This window comes from Haemaphysalis longicornis, unplaced genomic scaffold (assembly GCF_048455015.1).
Source record: "Haemaphysalis longicornis isolate Haplotype H1 unplaced genomic scaffold, Haemaphysalis longicornis Haplotype H1 scaffold_1, whole genome shotgun sequence".
NCBI lineage: Eukaryota > Metazoa > Arthropoda > Arachnida > Ixodida > Ixodidae > Haemaphysalis > Haemaphysalis longicornis.
In genome coordinates this window covers 183,564,799-183,585,005 of record NW_027526203.1, presented here as the reverse complement: position 1 = coordinate 183,585,005, position 20,207 = coordinate 183,564,799, and the positions used below count along the sequence as shown (strand labels likewise).

The following is a 20,207-nucleotide window of genomic DNA, read 5'->3' as shown; positions in this document are numbered from 1 at the left end:
CTACCCACTGCTACTGCGACCCACAAACTACTCGCCTTGGGAGTTCACAACACGTGGGAAGAGCTGCAAGAAGCCCATCATTCAGCTCAACTACGGCGCCTGCAATTGACTCCCACTGGTCGACAGGTCCTTACAGCATTAGGACTCCGTACGATACCCCCGAGGGAACAAAAACAACGCATTCCTCTAGCCCTGCGAGATGGCATCCGGGTGGCCCCAATTCCTCGCAATATGCATGCCAACTACCACCATGGCCGCCGGGCTGCCCGTGCTCGAGCCCTGACTGCGCGATACGGCGAAGACCCCAGCTCCCTATATACAGATGCTACCCCCTACCCTGGGCGCGCCGGCCACGTAGCCTGCGTAGTTACTCATACTGGCCAATGCGTCACTGCCGCCACTACTACCGCATGCTCAATCAATGTCGCCGAAGAAATAGCCATTGCCCTGGCCGCCATTTCCCGCCTTGACCAAGTAACCATCCTCACCGATTCGCAGACAGCCTGCCGAAATTACCAAATTGGCCGAATTTCTTCATCAGCACTTCACATCCTCAAAAACTGCTCAACGACCCCTGACATCCGCATCGTCTGGGCTCCTGGACACGCCGCAATCCCCGGCAATGAAGCGGCTCACGCCGCGGATCGCGATATGATACACCGAGCCGTTGCCGACGGTGGCCAATGTTTACCCCCTCACGATCAACCCCACCCACTCAGTGGCTACACGGAGATTCTCGCGCATTACCGGCAAACTCGCCGTCGTCTCCCACCACCACACTGGCGCCTCTCCAGAGAGGACGCTACAACTTGGCGGCGGCTCCAAACGAATACCTATCCACATCCCACCCGCCTCCACCTCATCTTCCCCACCCCTCTGTGCTCACTGTCCCCAGCCTGGCACCCTCTACCATATACTGTGGGAGTGCCAACGAACTCCAGACTTGCCCCCCTTTCCAACCCAACCTTCGAGCAGTGGAGGGCTTCCCTGGCCAGCCCGGACCGGATATCCAGCTTAAGTTGGTGACCCGAGCACGGACGGCCAGCCGAAGTCAAGGCATCCCGGACTAGGGACGCCTTCCACGGGGCGACGCCCACACATCAGCCTCTGCTGGAGAAATAAAAATATTTTTTCTCTCTCTCTCAGCTCATTATAAATAAGTCGAACTTTTATGAAGCAAAACTGTAGTAGCGTAACTGAGGTGGGGTGTAGAGGCGCAGGAGTCTACCTCCTGGACCTGCAGTGGTAACGTATATTGAAGCGAAGCTTTCTCTGCCTCTCCGGGGGCGACCGTCCCGTCACGAAAACGCACTGCAGGAAAGCCAGCTTTGCACAGTGGGTTTCACAAAACCACGATCATCACAAGCAAAGGCACATCAAGTGCCTCAAGAAAAAAAAAAACTCTTCCCGTGGTCGAAATCGAACCAGGGTCACTCGCGTTATGAAGTCGACGTTTATCTGATTTGGATTTGAAGCGAAGCTTTCTTGGTCTCTCTGTCATGTACTGCGCTCCGTCAAGCTCCAGAGCGGACAAGTACGCCATTTGGTGGAGCCCAAGTGACTCACGTGATAATTAGACTGCGCGGGACCAGAGGCGGCAGTGCGCGTCCAAGCGTGGACGACGCCTGTCAGGCTCCGGCTAGTTCTAAATAAAGTACGTTCTTTGTGTGTAATAAGTGCGTCTACGAGTCCGGCATTGTCACCTCGCACTACCCAACTCGGGCAATAGTCCTGTCACCAAAACCCCGTGAACCCCCCCCTACAACCCCAACGACGGCGAACGAATCCCTCACGAGAAAGCTGAGCCTTTCAACCATCGTTGTCGTTAGACGAAGGGGCGTTTTACTTTTATGAGGGAGACATCCAACAGAAATGGAGCCTCACTGCGAACCCGTGACCTCGCGCGTTGCACATCGCAGGCACTTTTCCATGATGTTTGGTCTTAGCCGGTACGCCGAAAGGGGGTGAGTAGTGGAAGAGGCATTGCATGGCCTTCGTACGCAGGGCGTATTTTTGCTGGAGCCAGGCATAGACCGCATTGCGCGAACAACAAGGTTGACTAACGTATGAACACTCAAATGGCTGTACTTTACGCGGTACGGCCGCGGGGCGTCAGGCCCAGCACCACGCTATACGCACCGCCGAGTTTGCGCGCAGGCAGGCTCCGGCGTTCTGGCTTCCTTACAAGGTCGCGCTGGTATTTCGCATTAATAAGAAAAGCAGCAGACAGCTGCCTCTCCACCCTGCGACTTGTTGCCGGGCAGCGCGGCTCCTTAACACTTGAATTGGCGTGTAAGGCACAACGGCGTAGACGCAGAAAAGAAAGCCCGGATTGATTTGCTGAGCTAAGTGACGCTACAAGACGCCCGCAAAGGAGAAGAAAAAGCAAATTGTATTCGAAGCCGGCTAGAGGCGGGAGAAAGAGAAAAAACATCTTGGAAGAAGGACCGCCCACGTTTAAATGACTCAGGGGGTAAGCCTTAATTAACCGCGTCGAAAACATTTGGTTTCGCAGGGGAATAAAAATAAAACACAAGCATAAGTAGGTCACCGGCAAGCAGTCAAAGCAGCAACAGATCAATCTTCTCAGCAGCCCTAGGGTTCCGAATTTTGGTTTTCTTTTTGAGAAGAATTTGCAAATGTTCCGGGGTAATGAAGTCTGAGTTTGAGGTTTTTGTTTTGTGCTTTGGTATTTGGCAGCGTTATTTTTCGGGATTGGTTCATCAGTTTGATGCTATTATTATACTACGTGGAAACTTAGGGTGAGCTTCAGAAAACCAAGAAAAGAGGCAGCTTTCTTCGTCGCAACTGCGCAATTTTCTCGGGCCTGCATATCTAAGATAGGAACATCCACGCGGGCCTATTACGGATGAAAATGTGTGTCATATAGGCTTTGGTCACTTTCGGTATCTTTTTTAAATAAATAGAAAGGCTGGCTTCACAGCGAACGACGGTTGCAAACAATGAAGTGCTATTATCAGCCGCCGTAGCCATGTTATGTTCAGCCGCCGTAGCCAAGTTATGTGCAGAAGTGTGGTATGCACATTGAAGCCGCTGAAAGGGGGCAGAGTGTTGCTTTATAATACCGCCCGCCGATGAAGAATCAGCCTTGGAACAGCCTTGTAAAATCCGGTTAAACTTGGCCTCACCCCTCAGCGGTCATCCTAGCTTAGCAAGAGCATTGCAAAGCTTAGCAAACATAACAAAGCTTAGCAACACCGGGAGAAACTAGGTCGACCCCCAGCTCCGCTGTTCTTTTTTTGCAACTGAACACCTATTTCACACCGTTTCAACACCCTACAGAAAGCCAAGCGTGTTGCAGTTGGTAAACACCCTTTTCGCCTCACGACTATAGTCTTTTTAGGGGCGAAGCTCCTCTTGCTCGGGCCCTGCCCCGGCCGTATACACGATACATTGTACACGGCACATTGATGATGATTGTGGCAGGATCCCCCTAGAAATTGGCCAACCAAAGATTGGCCGAAGAGGTCATAACGTTCAACGCGTTCGTTGCTACCCAACAAGGAGGAGAGGAAGAAGAAGAGGTTATCGTTCGTCGCCTGCGAGCTCAAGACTCTTGCTCGGGCCCTGTGCCGTCCCTCGTTGCTGTCATACACGCGGAATGATGATGATTGTGGCAGGATCCCCCCTAGGGATTGGCCAACCAAAGATTGGCCGAAGAGGTCAAAACGTTCAACGCGTTCGTTGCTACCTAACAAGGAGGAGAGGAAGAAGAAGAGGTTGTCGTTCGTCGCTTGCGAGCTGAACACACGTACCGGAGGTACGCGACACAAGACGCTCTGCAGAAGGCGTCGGCCAAGGTGGCTAAAATGTCACACACCGAACTCGCCAACTTACCCATGGAGATTCTCATCGTCCCAAACAAGCCCTACATAATCACCACAAACATCGACGTCGTCAACAGGCTTGTCAACGGAGCGGTGGAAAGCTTGACGTGTCGAGTCTTTATATGATGTGTGGGCGAATGTTTCACGGTTTTACCGATAAGCATTTTAGCTTCGCCCCTCTCATCATCATTCACTTCGTGGAGATGGTGGGATTTTTTTTAATTTTGAAGGTTCAAATTGGTGTTTCACATGCGAAAGCCAAACTTGGGGCATGATGTGCACCGCATATGGAAACGAGCGATCATTGCATACGGACAAGTATTTTTTTTTTTGCGTTTGAAAATTTCTTGCGAGTAGAGAAGTATATGAGGGGATGTCTTCTTCTTTACAGTGCTATTATGCATCCAAGCATGGCCTTATTCAATGAACATCTGAACACCCTTTCCACACCCTTTCAACACCCTAAGAAAAACCAAGGGTGTTGAAGTTGGTCAGCACCCTTTTTTTCACACAAAAAGGGTGTATAGCTAAGAAAAGGGTGTTGAGATTCTAGAAAAAGGGTGTAAAGGCCTACCAACACCATTTTTTCACTCATGCTACACCCTTTTTGGCTAAAAGGGTGTAAAAAAGTTTAGTGTGCGGTATACATAGCTCTCACGTGACGTCACTCTAGCCCTTTCTGGAGTATTGCTCTCAGCTTCCATCGTGCAAGCAGTTATCCAACATGGCAGCTAGAACTGCTGTAGAACTATTGTTCTCACGCTGCCTCGATATTCTGCTGAAGTTTGCCTCCTTTATTAGATCGTGTATCGAGTGCACATTTCTCGAGAAAGTGGAACCGGGCGAGGAGGATACGAACATCCGCAGTTAAAGCGAGTCAGTCTGCGCGGAGCGCCTCGACTCTGCGCTGCGCGGCGGCTCCTGCGTGCGCGAACAGTGGTGGCGGTGTGCACGGGGTCCGGTGGTGTTGCGTCAGTGCCTTCGGGAGCCTCTATTGTCCCATAAGCGGCTGCGCGATATGCGCACCCCTTGTGCGGGCCGGCCGGAGACGCACCGCGCGTGTAGTGGCCGCCGCATAATGGCCCTGCCCTGTGCGGCTGCAGTGTCGCGGCGGCGCCCCTCATAACGTGGGCAAAGTCGGTCACGCTGGGCCCGGCGGAAAGTTTGCTGCGTCGGTGCTGCCAGTGGTAAGTTGTATGAGAGAGAGAGAGAGAGAGAGAGAGAGAGAGAGAGAGAGAGAGAGAGAGAGAGAGAGAGAGAGAGAGAGAGAGAGAGAGAGAGAGAGAGAGAGAGAGAGAGAGAGAGATTGGTGCGAGGTGCCAACTGCTTCTCGTGCAGCGAGAGAGACGCGCTAAACCAGACGCGCTAAAGGGACAGACAACCGATTTTTGAGCGGTATATGCTCTCTCTAGCCCAAATGAAGGGACATCACTTAAAACGCACGCGAGCCGAAACGGTATTCCTGATAGGGCCCTAGAACGTTTGAAAGCGGAAATTGTAGATCTACCAGCCGTACGTAGGCTGCTGAAAGGAATTCTGGCGACCGTGACAGTGAGCCGTGCTGCGACATACTTTTAACCGTACGTGAGCTGAAAAGAGGTATTTGAAAACTTTTTCCCAGCTAAAACAATCATAAAACGCGGTCTTTCCTATTCTCCTTGCGGGTTTTGGATCACGCACTGGTAGCGACGGAGTTGTTTGTATACAAGTATACGGTAGTGTCACGTTTGGACGTTACGCGGCGCCACCTTTCAGACTTCATAAAGTTTAGTGCCAATTAAAGGTGTTTCCGCCAATTTACTGCGAAATTCTTTGTCGTTACCCCACTATAGAAAACCTCGGCTTTCATATGAGCTAGAGGAGAGAGAGTGAGAGAGCGATCTTTAATGAAGTCTGACGATGTTAGCTGGGCTAAAATGCCTAACTTGCTACGCCAGTTGATGACGTGATGAAGATGATGGCGATGATGTTCAAGAAGTTGATGCGTACAGATACGGCGAGTTATTCACAGCGACTGGTCTAGACCTGTGTGTTGCAGGTACTCTATCAGAGCTTTGGTAGCCCGTAAAGCACGTTTGGGACAAGCCCATGGTCCTAAAACGTCCTTTAGCTGCATGTCCACGGAAAGCGGCAGTCCCAAAGTGACTGCGAGGGATACTCTTTGAGCACTGAATCGAGCATATTCACAGAGCAGGTGCTGCAGAGTTTCTCGCACATCACAGTGTGGGCAGAGTGGCGTCGTAGCTAGAGCACATACACTGCACAAAAAGCGGTCGTCTGACCAGTTAAATCAGCGAAACTGGATGCCAGTAACGCGCGAGGCGTGAGCCAACAAACCACATGATTCGACGTGCGGCTAAGTTGCTCGATGAATGCCCCAGCCAACATTGTCCATGTACCAACCTGCCGAAGACATCTACGCCTCCACGCGCTTAAAAGAAGTGCCACCGGCTGAAGTCACTTTTCTGAGTAATCCCGGGCCGTGTCGCGTAATGAACGCGCGGTATGTTACGAGATAAGCTGATTCCAACTGTATACGGGAGGCTCTCCCAAAAATGCGCCTCCGCCATGTCTTCCTGGCTGCCGCTTGCAGTGATCTCAAAGCGCCGAAACAGCGAGGAGCACTCTCGCCTCGGAGGTCGAGTTGTTTTCCCTCGGGAGCTGCGAAGTATTCGCCGTTCCACGACAGGTTCCGAAAAGGCAATGCGGTGCAGTGGAACGGCAATTTGTTCTCCTTTGAAGGCCCCTTCAGCCCGTGTGCGGATACTCAAGCCATTTGGGCCGCTGTCCCCCCTTTTGTTTTTGTTTTTTTCTTCCGTGCAGCGACATTTTCATTTCTATCCCCTTTGTTTCCCCCCTTTGACGGCACTCGTGGCAACTCTGGGCCTCGCCCTCTCCTCGTGTGCCGCCGGGTTTGTTGACCGCGCGCTTTGACCCCGTGACAGCGTCTCCCTTGGCCGGAGGGTTCATTGAGAGGCGAGCGGAAGCACCCATGCGTGCGTGCGCGCGCGCGGATATACGCAGCGCGACGTGAAAGTCAAGCATGCGTGCAGGGGCGACAAGTCGCGCCGCTTGAGGCCGAGTCAAAGTGGCCGCGCGGAGAGCCTTCATTGTAGGCTATCATGCGAGGACGGGGGGTCTGGGAGGTCCTGCGACGCTGATCTCAGTACTCCACAGAGCTTGAGGCCGTGTGTACCTGTTGTCACACTGCAACTTCCTCCGGTGCAGGTAGCCGCAACCTTTCTCCAAGTTGGCGTATGAAGGGGGGTGGGGTTGGGGGGTGGGGCTAACCAACGCGCGCCGCGGAAACACGCCGCTGCGGTCATCTATGTACTACCCGAATGCGGGATCCATTAAGGTCTGATCGCACAGTGAGAGCGGCGATAATATACTGTCAAATATTCGAAATGCCACATTCGATTTGCCGCCACCACTGTTTCGTTTTATTTGGGGGACACCGCAGGAATTTTGGTGCGCATAAAGTCGCGCCACGTTCCTTCATGCGAGCCGGAAAGTACATGATTGGGATTTATGAGTTTATGGCTCCATCAAATCAAATGCACGGTCGAGTACTTTTGTTTTCTGACTAGGTGAACGTAAGGAAAAGCGAATTCGATACTGTGTTTGGCTCGTAATGATTTCACTGTTCCTGGCTCGTAATGAACATCCATACTCAGTGAGCCATGTCTGTTAGGAAGCTTGGAATCTTGGCGTAAGTATGGCTCTTGTTGCGGAAGCTCGGTAATAAAGCACATTACAACGTACTTGCTACGGATAAACTATACACTAAGAAATCAATCAATAGCACAGGTCCCTCCTTCAACAGCAAGGAAGGTACGGCTAAGTTGCAAGCGTGTGCAAGGCATTTCGCGGTTTCACGTTCGCGCGCGTGTGTGTATGTTTTGCGTAGATTAAGATTGTGGGGTTTAACGCCCGAAGCTACACCTGGGCTTTGAGGCGCGCCGTAGTGGAGGACTCCGGATTAATTTTGACCACCTGGAGATCCTTAACGTACGTGCGCCGAAATCTCGACCCACGGGCGTTTTCACTTTTCGCCTCCATCAGAAAAGCGGCCGCCGCGGCCGGGATGGAAGCCACGTCCTTGGGCTCTGCAGCACAACGCCTTAGCCACTGAGCCACCGCGGCGAGTGGCCCCACGGTGTAAAAGCAAGTCATAGAGCACAACTGCGCGTAGAGGAACGCGGAGGGGACGTCCCCGAACTCCAGTTTTGTAGTGTACAGGTGAGTGACCTGCAGGAGGTCCACGCTGAAGCAGGCGTTTCCGGTTTCGATGTTGTTGAATTCCCGAGGTTCTAACTTTCGCTTTAATGGAATACTTAAATGCCCTTTCCCCTCCCCTCCTCATTTAATCCATATCGGGGTCCCGTGCCGTTTTCCACTTGGTATGGCGTGTTTGCGTGCGTGCAACGCACGGAGTGAGACACGCGCGTGCGCTATTCCCCTATTTGCTCCCGCGGCATCGGCCGTCTTTTTCACGGTCGTCCGGGGAGACAAAGAGGCCGGCCGGGAGACAAAGACGCAGACAGCCCCGGCGCGTCTCTGGGAAGGGTCAGAGCGGCAACGGCCACTTTCGCTGCGCGGCGGTGCGATGCAACAGCCCCGGCGCGCATTATCCACCTGGCCCGGCAGTTCACGCCGCCTCCTGTCCGAGCAGGCTCGTCACGGGGTGGTGATCCCGCGCTGCCTGCCCCCTGGTCGTTTAGCCTCGTCTCGTTCCGCCGCCACCAAAGCTTCCCCCCACATACAGCACCACGGGGCCATCGGAAGCTTCGCCTGGAGGCAAGGACGAGGGCGAAGAGGAAGATGTGGATGGTGTTTGTGGTGCGTTGTTGTGGGCCACGGGCGTTCCTGCGAGCCAGTCACGGAAGCGTTGCTTTCCTCCGACAGGTGGACGGGAGAAATGGCTCTCGCGCTTCGTCTTAGCAATCGGAGCGCGGTTCCGTGTTACGTTCGCCGACACCTGCGCAGCGTACGGAATAGGCGTTCATCGACAGGAGGCAGTCCGTCAATCTGATGTCCCGAATGATGGCGACGAGAAATCTTTCCCGTCCACCCGCTCCCCTTCGGGGCCGAGTTTAGCAGATTCAACGTGATATTGCGCGGGTAAGCCCCTCCTCTACGTGCGAGTTCGTCCTACCACGCAAGACGCCTTTTTTTCTAAAATCCTGAAGCAACCCTGCACGTCTGCAAATAACTTTACGATGGAAAGTTGGGCGTGTTGGACATTATGAAAACATGGCGACGCAGAATAGAAAGTACGCAATGAGACGCGCCTTTACTTGTACCACGTCTTTACCTTTACTTCACTTGTCGTTTTTACCTTTACTTGTGCCAGAGGGCATATTACCGCATTTAAAGAAATGTATGCGGCGTTGTAATAGCTGTGGCGGATGGCTGATTAAGATGGTCGCGTAAAGTTAGCTCTTCTTTGATTAGTTCAATAATGAGGGATTTTATCGCGGCCGCATGTCATGGGCTATACTTACGCGTAAACTCAATCACCTGCGCAAATATGAAGGTGAACACCGCTACAATAACGTATCGCTAGGCTTTCTCTTAACATCGTTAGACGGCACCACTACAAGCTAACTCAATCGCCTAGCAATGCCCTCGCCACGCATGTCAAGCACTGCGCCTGAATTCACGGCCATCATGTATTTCCCCGTCTACGGAAGGGAGACATTGGGGACGCCATAAGACGCGTTTCCCTGAAACGGGTACCCTGACTCGCATGACAGCGCACCCGCTTGACATTTGAGCGGACGGTGGGTTTGAATCCCGGTGCATCCGACAAGTTTGACGGACGGCGTCTCTGTTCCACGATTTTATCGCACGGGTAGGAATACTTGTACGGTTCGCCGTGAAAGAAAAAATCCTGCTTTAATACCACGAAATGAAGCTTCACTTATAGGAAGTGGTGGGCGTATTATTGACGGGTATACTCTATCAAGACGGTAAGCGTATAGAGCTTACTCGCCGTCTGGGTTTTCACGGAAACAGGAGTTCGCCAGAGGCGTAGCGTGCGAATTTTTTTTTTGTTCTTCTCTTCGGTCTCCGCTGGACGCGTGAGATGAAGGTTTACACAACGCGATAAATGATGTGACTATAACCGGCTTGACGATGGCCGTACATGAGCGCAAGCCACCAGGCGTACGTCCTCGGCATACGACGGCACGTCCGCTTCAGTTCTCCGCGGTGCGCGCTTTTCCGCGCTGTTGAAGCTATGTTCGTCCACGGCGGGAACCCATCTGTCCGAGAACTCCGTGGAACGATTCACCTCTACGCTTCAACTCTCATTTAAACGGGTCACTGGGCGGCCGTCTGATGGGCCCTCGTTTCTCGCGAAAACGCTCCATCCCTTCCCGTCGGCTTCGTCGCTTGAACGCCGCGCGTCATTCTCGTAGTTTGACCTGCGGAGTATATTAAGTTCGCGGCTGTTATACGGCTCAGGGAAGGACGCTTAGGTCTTTCCGTTCCGCTGGGAGGATTTCGCCCCGTTCTCGGGCCCGTACAGTTACCGGCGCAGGGCCCGTTTAAATAAGCTCCCATTTCCTTTCAAATCTTGCGCGCCCGGTGACCTTGAATCCGGTAATGTGTTGCCTTGTCGTCGCGCGCTTTTTCAGTACTGTTCTCCGAATTGGTGTGTTTCGTGAGCGGCATCCTGGCCCGTGGTCAAACATGCAGCAAAATGAATGGCGTAGCCTTGGGTGAAAACATTACGCGGTCATGCGCCTCATCGGAGTAAAGTTTAACTCCTTTTGTTTATTTTGCGGTTAACCTCTGGTTATTTATGACATCCCCCGTTATAAGCACGCCCGTTTTCTTCATAATTCAGTGGCCCGAGCCTTTCAGGCGCACGCTAATCTTTTGTTTTCTTTCTTCTTTTTTTTTCATTATTGCTTCGCTTTCGTTTTTATGTGCTGTACATTTCGCAAGTATTTGGGGGGCTGAGGGGGTAGGAAAGACGTTCTACAGGGAAAATGGCCTTTTTCAATTAGATGGCCTGCACAAGGGTACGGCTCACAGGAGTCAGATGACACCGTGCTATTTTTGACGAGGTTTGTCACGTACAGCGGTCGCTTCACTAATGGATGGAATAAGTGGCTCGGGGGAGCAAATACAATTGGTTTTACTGCGTTCGCTCAACTGTCCCACACAGGTAAAAAAAGAACAAAGGGAACGGGGATGGTCGATCTTCCCCTGTCCGAGTTAATGTCTGTTTTCCTTTCTCGGTAGTCCTTTGTTTCACCAAAATAGGACGAATTTTGCAGCGAAAAAACGATCTATGGAGCGACTGCATTGCTTCGCGAAGGCTGGGCGCGCTGTGTTGTTTCCGGGTGCTCCCTAATCCTCCAGTGGCAGCTTGATGCATGTGATTGGCCATTTCACTGCAACAAAGGAGAGAGAGAGAGAGAGAGTGAGAGAGAAAGGCAAATAGAGACAGATGGAGAGAGCAATAACAGCTTTTTGACGTTCTAAATTTGACAGCTGTTAGATAACGTTTGGCCTGCGTGCGGTCTTGCCGCGCGCGCATGCCATAAGCTCGTACGTATGCGCAGGTGCGTTTTGTTTTCCACCGTCTCATGGAAACGAAAAATTAAAACTCCGGCAAGTACGAGCTTTCGGCTCACGTTAAAGGTATCCCCAGAGGGTACTATGAACCTGTAGCCCTCCTGTATGGCGCATCTCACTGCAGTCAGTGTTGCTTCGTTGCGGGAACACACAATTTGAATTAAATATGAACATTATGAACATGTGCAACGAAGGCGCTTAACGCAAGCTGTTCATTTCATGTGGCGCTGCGCACGAAGTAACAAAAGCTCTCTCTCTCTCTCTTGCCTGCTCAGAGCAGCTCTCAGCAGCCCCAAGCAGCCCAAAACTGCTCCCGTCATAGACGTTCTATGGGCAAATAAAATACGGAGCTGCTTGGAGCTACTCAGAACTGCTTTGAGCAGGCAAAAAGAGAGAGAGAGAGAGAGAGAGAGACGAAAAGTTGGTACGCGGGCTTTTACTGGCGGTGAATGGAGGCTCTGAAAAACGTGATAGGGGTGTTTTTGTCGGGGCAGAAGTTGCGCATCATCGTAAAAAATGACATTATTTGCTCGTAACAACGCAAGGCTGAGGAGCAAGATTAAGAGCGCGCGAGTAGATTCCGAAGCGTGGGGAACGCACAGCTCCCAGCCTAGATCGCTTTTGACGGGCTTCTTCGGCGCGGCGCCACGTGCTGGCTTTTTCTTAGCGGTAAGGTCTTCTCGGTACTGCGTTGCGCTGTGGAAAGAGGGGTTTTTTAAGCGTACCAAACTATTCGGCAGGTGATCTCTGAGGCCACGCAGTGTTCGTATCGTAGAAGGAACGGCACCGAGTACGCCGCGCCCAGCCGCACCTTCGTCCTTCGCTTTTGGCTGCGCCTTGCATCTCTGCTGTGTTGCGGGGAAGACACCCTTCGACGGGTTTAAATTTAATCCCGGGAAGTGCACTTGTATTTTGTTTTCCAAGAGGCGTGGTATCCGGCCGGATCCAGACCTTCAACTCCACGGTGTCTCTATTCCTGTAAAAAAGGAACACAAGTTCTTGGGTATTATCTTTGACGAAAAGCTGACATTCATCCCACACATAAAACAACTAAAACATAAATGCTTAAAAACAATGAATATCCTGAAGGTTCTGTCGCACATCTCTTTTGGTGCTGACAAACAACTTCTCTTACGTGTTTTTACCAGCTTGATAGGTTCACGATTGGACTATGGTAGCGTTGTTTACGGGTCAGCAAGTAAAACATCCCTCAAAATGCTGGACCCAGTGCTCCATCTCGGGCTCCGCCTGGCGTGTGGCGCCTTCCGCACTAGCCCGGTCGAAAGCCTCTATGTGGAGTGCAACAAATGGAACCTACAACGTCAGCGAGCTTACACAGATCTCCTTTATGCTTTTAAAATTTCATCCATGCCTCACCATCCTTTTAAATCAGTTTTTCATGATACGTCCATGACTGAACTCCTTTTAAATCGACCATCGATCTCTGCGCCTTTCTCTTACAGAGTTAGAGAGGAGGCGTCAGAGCTTGCTGTCTCCTTTTTAGACACCATCCAAAGTTCTCTAACGGATTTTATAGCACCATGGCATCTCCGCCCTGTATCATGCGACACATCTTTTACACATCTAGATAAAAAGCGAGCTCCCACATGTGCAATTCTGCAGCATTTCTTGTATTTGCAGCAGAAGTATGAGTGCTCTGAATTTTATACGGACGCTTCTAGATCTGCCACCTCTGTGTCCTGCGCGGCGCATGGGCCCGGCCTTAGTGTCACTCGAACTCTGAATAGTCATACTAGTATCTTTACGGCAGAGGCTTACGGTGTATTTCTTGTTGTCAATCATATACTTCAAAGTCACATCCCACAATCCATTATATATACAGACTCCCTCAGTGTCGTGCGGGCGTTGTCGTCAACAAAATCTTCGAAAAATCACGTTGTAAATCTAATAGTCAAGGGTATTATGTCGGTGTATGTACGCAAATTTGAACTGGTTCTTTGCTGGGTCCCTGGCCACTGTGGTATTGCCGGGAACGAAGCAGCGGACCGAATGGCTGCTGTTGCTACACTCTCGAATACAGTAGACATAACCACATTACCCTACACCGACGTGAAACCACACATCAGACAACAACTTCGCAAAACATGGCAAGCACACTGGAGTGAACAAACAGACAACAAGTTACACGTAATAAAACCTCAATTGGGACCATACACCACCGACACACGCAATAGATACTCTGAAGTCACCTTGGCCAGATTACGGATAGGGCACACCCATGCAACGCACTCGTATCTGCTGACGGGATCTTCTAGACCCCAGTGCAGCAGGTGCGGAGAGGCCCTATCCGTAGTGCACATACTACTCACATGCAAGGCACTTCACACAACACGACACAAACACTTCAGAGAACTCTACAGACAACATATCCCACTACATCCATCGCAGTTTCTAGGTGACGAAGCCATTGTTTCTGTTAAACGTGTGTTTGAGTATTTGTCAGACGTTAAGTTTTTAAACCTCATTTCCTATCACGCATAATCAAATCTGGCCCTATACACCAGCCATCACCATTATCTGTAACTGATTTTTATCTGTAACTGACTTTTTTTTTTTTTTTTTTTGTAACCACTTCACTTCATTAAATAAACTTTCCTCTGGCGCTCTTTGCCCTTAGTCGGCCTTGCGCCATAAAAAACCCAACCATCATCATCATCGACGGGTTGAAACCGCCTGCGTGATCTTGCTTCAAGCGGCGTTCCTTCTCGATCCCAATCTCCCCGGCGACGGCGCCCAGCCCAGGCGCATTTTTCTCGTTCTCACGGCGTGGGGCATGCGGGGCGTTCCCCGTGGCCTATGCCGCCGCTGTCTCTCTCATCGGCGCCAGCAACTTATTGCTCTCTTTTTGTTTTTCGCGCGCTCGGGTTTCATTGTGCTATTAGCATAACGAGGCGCGCACGACCGATTCGTAGCCGGGGCCCTCTTCAGCGAGGCCCTTTTATCTGTTCTTTCACTCTTCCGCCATTACAGATGTACGCCGCTCGCGTTCGCTGCCCCTTCGCAGCTCGTTTGCATCAGAATAAAGGCGCGTATCGCTCACTCTGTTTAGCCTTGGTCGCTCAGCCCTTTGCGCGGCTCGATCCTCTGCCCGCTTCTGGAGACGCTGCCGATGCGAATGTGGCCGCAGCCGTCGCGCACATTCCTTCAACGACCCCCTCCTACTAAGTGGCCGCCTTCTTTAACACGCTCTGTGACCTGCATGCACTTCTGGGGGACGACCTGCCGCGGCCTGCCGGCGTCCTTTGTTTACTGATGAGCGGCGGATAATCACGCCTGCAATTGCCGTCCCTTTGAACTGCTGCTTCCTGAGCCGATATTTATTCGCTGCTCGGCAGTCGTGCGAATGCGCGACTTGGTCGTGGAGACGGCGTCAATTTGCCTTCGGGGGCTGCTCGCGTATAGAGGCGCGTCCGAGGCGCAATTTTTGCGCCTCTGGGCACTTACCGGTTTGTGTGCTGTACCTGTCAACAGCCACTTACCCGGAACGGGGTTCAGGCCGCATGAGAAGCGAGCTTTCCTCTGGCTGGCCATCGTTCTTCTTATGAGCACTGTTGCATAGTAAATGCCGAGCTTTCCTATCCGACGCCCGCTGTTAAAGACCCAGTACTGCCCCGCGGTGGTTGTGGCCAAAGTGCGGCTTGAAACTCCGCTGATAAACAACCAGCATAACGGGAAATTATATAAGTATCTGTTTCCCATATAGTACGCATAGCTTCTGCAATCCGTTGTTGCCCAAGTCATTGCAATACACGTATACCGCCGAAATCTCTTACTCCGCAAGTGTTTTCTCGCGTAATTTTTCGCCAGTGTCCAGTCCTCGTGTAGTGTAACAGGTGGTGAAATTCACAGGGTGCTCACAAACAAGAGCAGCTTTTTGTTCTGAACGCTGGAAATGTTACTGGGCCTTCGGTTATCAAGGCTTTGAGGCTTTGGTGACTTCTTCTCTGTATCTGTATCGTTCCAATTTTAGTATATGTACTTTGAAAGTTCAGCTTCGGGTAGCGCAGTAGGCAGCGCATTCAACCCTCACGAAAGGCGAGATCTCTCCAGCTCTCTGTTGCTCAGGTTGTGAGGCTTGCGATGAAACGTTACTCACTGTTACCGAAGACCGCTAGTCTCGTTACTCAGGTGTGGGTCTTTGCGCACAAGGTCGTCATCCGACTGCCGGAGCCCGTGTAAGGCATACATTGTTTAGCCATCCGGCTCGGAAGGATGCAAAAGGCATGCAATTATTTTTGCACTTAGCTGGAGAGCTCCGACTCATCGAAGTTCTTGCAGGATGGATTTCTGGAGTTCGTGAGTGTTAGCAAAGTACTTAAGCACAGCCATTACTGAGGGGACAACATGCCTTGTGCGCAGTTTCAAGCTTAGAAAATTCTTCTACTGCAGGCTTTGGATACGCGGAAGCTATCGGCCGTTAGTTAATCCATGGGCCGTAACCTCTGGCGACAAATTACACAAAAATCATTGACACTTTTTCAAAGCATTTTTTGCAAACTTCGACGCCAGGTGGACTTTTTGCTAAACATCTGTTTTCGCCTATTGCTTCACTATATAGGTTCCTGAACGGTCTGCCTTTCGAGTGAATTTGCTGGGGATGATGGTGGTCAAGCGCATTATTGCAGAAGTCAATGCGCCATCCAGTGAAGTCCCGCCGGTCAACCTTGCAATGAACCAGCCGCAGAGGAATTTCGTTTCATGAAAGTCTGCTAAGCGGAGTTGTCTTTTCCAAATAGGGGACCTTCTCAGCAAGCGAAACACCTAAATAAATGAAACTCCGACTCTGTGCGCATTTGCCTCGCGTATTTTACTGCTAAAGAAAAATTCATTTATGGTTATACCGTATTTACTCGATTCTAAGCACCCCTTTTTTCCCCGATCGCGATGCCCCGCGACCTCGAGGGGGTGGTTAGATACGAAAAACGTAAATTACCCCCCCCCCCCCCCCCCCTCTTCCCTCTTTCTCGCGGCCGTATTTCGACGAGACGGGCGCAAGGAAGAAGGTTTTGATTGGCCAACATTCAACAGAAGAATAGGCGCAGACAATGAACCCACCGCTTTCGTATGATATCCAGCCACCTTTACTACCATTCGAGTCTGTTGTGCCGCTTGGGCCGGCGCTTTGAGTATCCCCCAGCAGTTCGTTTGCGTTTCTGTTGAAGTGGTTTGTAACCGAAAACTTCATAAATTACTTGGCCACAACCGCAACTCAAACTCGCTTCCACGCGTCTGAAATCCACCTTGTGATGGTTGCTTAGGAAACGAGGTGCTTAGATTCGCATGAAAACTCTTTTTTTTCCAAATTTTTTTCTTGAAAGTAGGAAGGGGGGGAGGGTGCTTAGGTTCGACTAAATACGGTATGTAAGCGTTGGACGTGTGGAGTGTGTACTGACCTCGTCGGTGCACTTCTTTGCGGGGCAGTTTCCTCTTTTGCTACGTTTTTGCCCTTCCAAATCGAAAGCGGCTACATTCCGCAGCAAGGCATCTCCTCCTTCGTGATACAATTTTTGTTTGCTTTGTTCTTCCAGAAAAGAGGTAGGTGGCAAGCGCGTTTCGCAGAGAACTCCAGGAGCTTGCACACTAGTCGTTCGTCATTTCGGTTTACTTTTTTGTTATTTCTCCGTCTTCTGACTCCTGCGTTCAGTTTTCTGGCGCCCCTCTGACCGTGGCTGGAGTCCCGGCAGGCTGGGGTTTGGAATGCACCGCCGGTTGCGGGCCCGGAATGCGTGTTCTGGGGCGCCGTCTGCGCGCTGCGCCGCCCACAGAGCGGGCGTGCGTCTTGTCTGCGCAGACATCGTCTGTCGCCTCTTCTGTGCACGTGTTCCGTCACGTCTTTTGTTCCGTTCGTTCCCGGAGGGGCGTCCGGGCGGACGACAGTGACGATGCGAGCCCTTTATGCTCGTGGAAGCTGATTTCGGACTCTGCGCGTCCTTGTTTGGAGGGCATTCGGCTCGATTATTCGATACTGCATAATAGGTTCCGGGCACGCCCTTGTTTAGCGGTTTCCTCCCAATCGCCTGCGCCCAAGGTCATTCGGGTGGAATCTAGAGGAAGAAGAAACTAAACATTAGCGCGGGCGGTGTACTAAATAAATAACCAACTCACCAACGGTGCATGTTAGGCGATGACCCGTTTCGGGCCTTCTGTGCGTCTTCATGTGTGGAGTCGATATTGGCCGTAGCGCTCAGTTGTTTACGCTCTTTTTTCTCTTGCGCTCCACTCTCGCGTGGGCGTGGATGGATTGCGCCCCTCAAGGAGAGGAGACAAAACAAACCCGTAGCAGACGTAGTGCAGGCAGCCGACGAAATCTCGCTCGTTGGTATGCGTTTGGAAGCCTGTACTGGACCTACCGTGCACGCGAGTGTAAACATATAGATAACCGCACAGCAGCGGACGTTCGTTGAGAATATGGACGTGGGATTTGTTTACTGCTCCCGCCCTGCGCTTAGTGCAGATCTCCTGTGGCATAGCTGCTCGTCGCTTTCCGACCAACACCACCCTCGAACGACTGGTAACGAGGCCGTTGGACACAGCGATGAGCGTCGCGCGAGCTGTTGGGTTTCTTGGTCCGGCTGGGATAGAGGGCCACGGCTATCATAAAAGGCTACTATCGTAGACGGCGACCGGCTGCGAGCGCGAAATTTGACTACTTGCTCACCCCTGTCTGTGCCCAACGGCATTCTTATCGAGTCGGTGTCGCGTCGACTTGGCCCCGCGCTCGTTATGGTCTAGGTGACGCGCAGGAGACAGAGTTATGTTGTCGCCTGACGAATGACCGGGCACGCAGGTTCGTTTGCGGCTCGTCGCCGCAGTTTATTTCAGTGTCTGCAGTGGTTTGAAGCGCTGCAGACAATACAGAAACTTCGAACGGGCCGTCATCGCTCTAGGCGGATTTTGTGCGGGACTTCGCCGGAGCCGGATGGCGTACCTAAAAAGAAGGTCTGTTGCAATGGCTGATGTTTATCTCGCGGCAGTCGCGATATTGTTCTTTTTGTTCTAAGCGTTCGTTCCCGTAGGGGCGTCCGGGCGGACGACAGTGACGATGCGAGCCCATTATGCTCATGGAAGCTGATTTCGGACTCTGCGCGTCATTGTTTGGAGGGCATTCGGCTCGATTATTCGATACTGCATAATAGGTTCCGGGCACGCCCTTGTTTAGCGGTTTCTTTCCTCCCACTCGCCCGCGCCCAAGGTCAGTCGTGTGAAATTCGAAAGGAATGAACCTACTGCATTTTTTTATGAAGTCGTGCATCCTCGTGGTCTGGATGTGGAATTGATTCTACACTCGAGACGTTATTGCTGGCTGAACTGAAGCGGATCCCCCACCGCGATCGCAACCCGCTTGAAACAAAACCGGCGTTGAACTCTAAAAAATAGACAAATTACGAGGCGATGCAGTGCACATTCGTTTTAGGTGTGCAAGGTGCGTTCTCGGTGCAATCCTCATTTGGTTCATTGGTGTCGTTAAGCTCGTACAAATGTACCTTGCTCGCTCTTTCTAACACTCCCAGAGCTTTCGCGCTAATAATGGTCGCTGATTTAAATATAGCTTCTTGTTATACGATGTCGTGTTAACCATCTTAGTGCGTCCATCACTAAATTTCTAAAGGTACACTCATAAAACTAAAACCACCCGCCACTATTTTAAAAAGCTTTCCGTAGTATGATGGATGGTAGCGGGATGGTAGGGCGCTCTGCGCTATTTTTTCGAGTGCATTCGGCCCGATGGTGCGCCCACATCGATACTGTATAATAGGCTCCGGGCACGTCCCGGTTTTCACGGTTTCCTCCCGTTCGCCAGGTTATTCCAGTGGAAGCTTTTTGTAGCTTAGCGTATTGCTGGTGTAATCATTTATGGTTCTATTGGCGCGAGGGCGATACAGCCAAAAAAAAAAAAAACTTCACCGCCCCTTCCAAAAGAAAGTTGAGAGGAACGCGAGAGCTTTCTCACTTCGAAAGTGCGTGCGTCGAAACCTTCGCTAAAAGTGCGTTCAATCGATCGCCAAGCCCTCAAAGACCCCATCTCGCAAACTATGAGAACGAACCCGTGCGAAGATTAATTTTCGCGCACTAAGTAAACGCATCGACGAATGATCCAAATGTACACCGATGCGTGGTTTATGAGATATACCATTGTATACTCCTTATTTCCTTATCTAGGACCGTTACTTTTTCGCGATTTTCAAGTAACCGTTTGGATACAATGGAAGCCCGGCTTCACGCACGGGCCGTGTGTCCGGAGATGTTATCAGAGCTTTTCGGCCGGACGCATCTGTCCCGCTGAGAAGGCTTTCGCTTTCAAGCACCCTTCTTAATCGTTAGATGCGCGCGTCAACCCACCAGTGGCCGTGGGAACAAAGGGCGGGATCGAAATGTGGCGAAGTGGTCTTCTAGCAAATGTACGTATACGACGGGCATACTTATGCTGTTGTTTCGGAAAAATAGCTTATTCTGGGACATGAAAAGCGGGCACTCCCGATAAATGATGGACTACGAAGAATCGCAAAATCTCTCGTGGGTCTGGGTCGCCACAACGCACCGTAACGATCAGCCACTGGTATATTCCATGGGGGCCTGTTGGGCGAACGACGAGCCTAACGAAATGACTCAGAAGTGGCGTCTAAACCCCGCAACACTACTGTGTGAGGAGAAACGTGTTCGCAATGTCCCCGCGCAGCATTAGTTGCATTGTGAAACTTGCTCCATGTGTGGGAGGGGCGCTGTTATTGAGTCGTTGCTTTGGTG

The 20,207-nt window shown here is 51.5% G+C and overlaps 1 protein-coding gene across 6 annotated transcripts in view; it reads left to right on the top strand.

Moving 5' to 3' along the window:
- LOC144139959 (rap guanine nucleotide exchange factor 2-like) overlaps positions 1-20,207 on the top strand; it is a 583,152-nt gene that overhangs the window by 390,571 nt on the left and 172,374 nt on the right. The gene's annotated exons all lie outside the window — the stretch shown is intronic.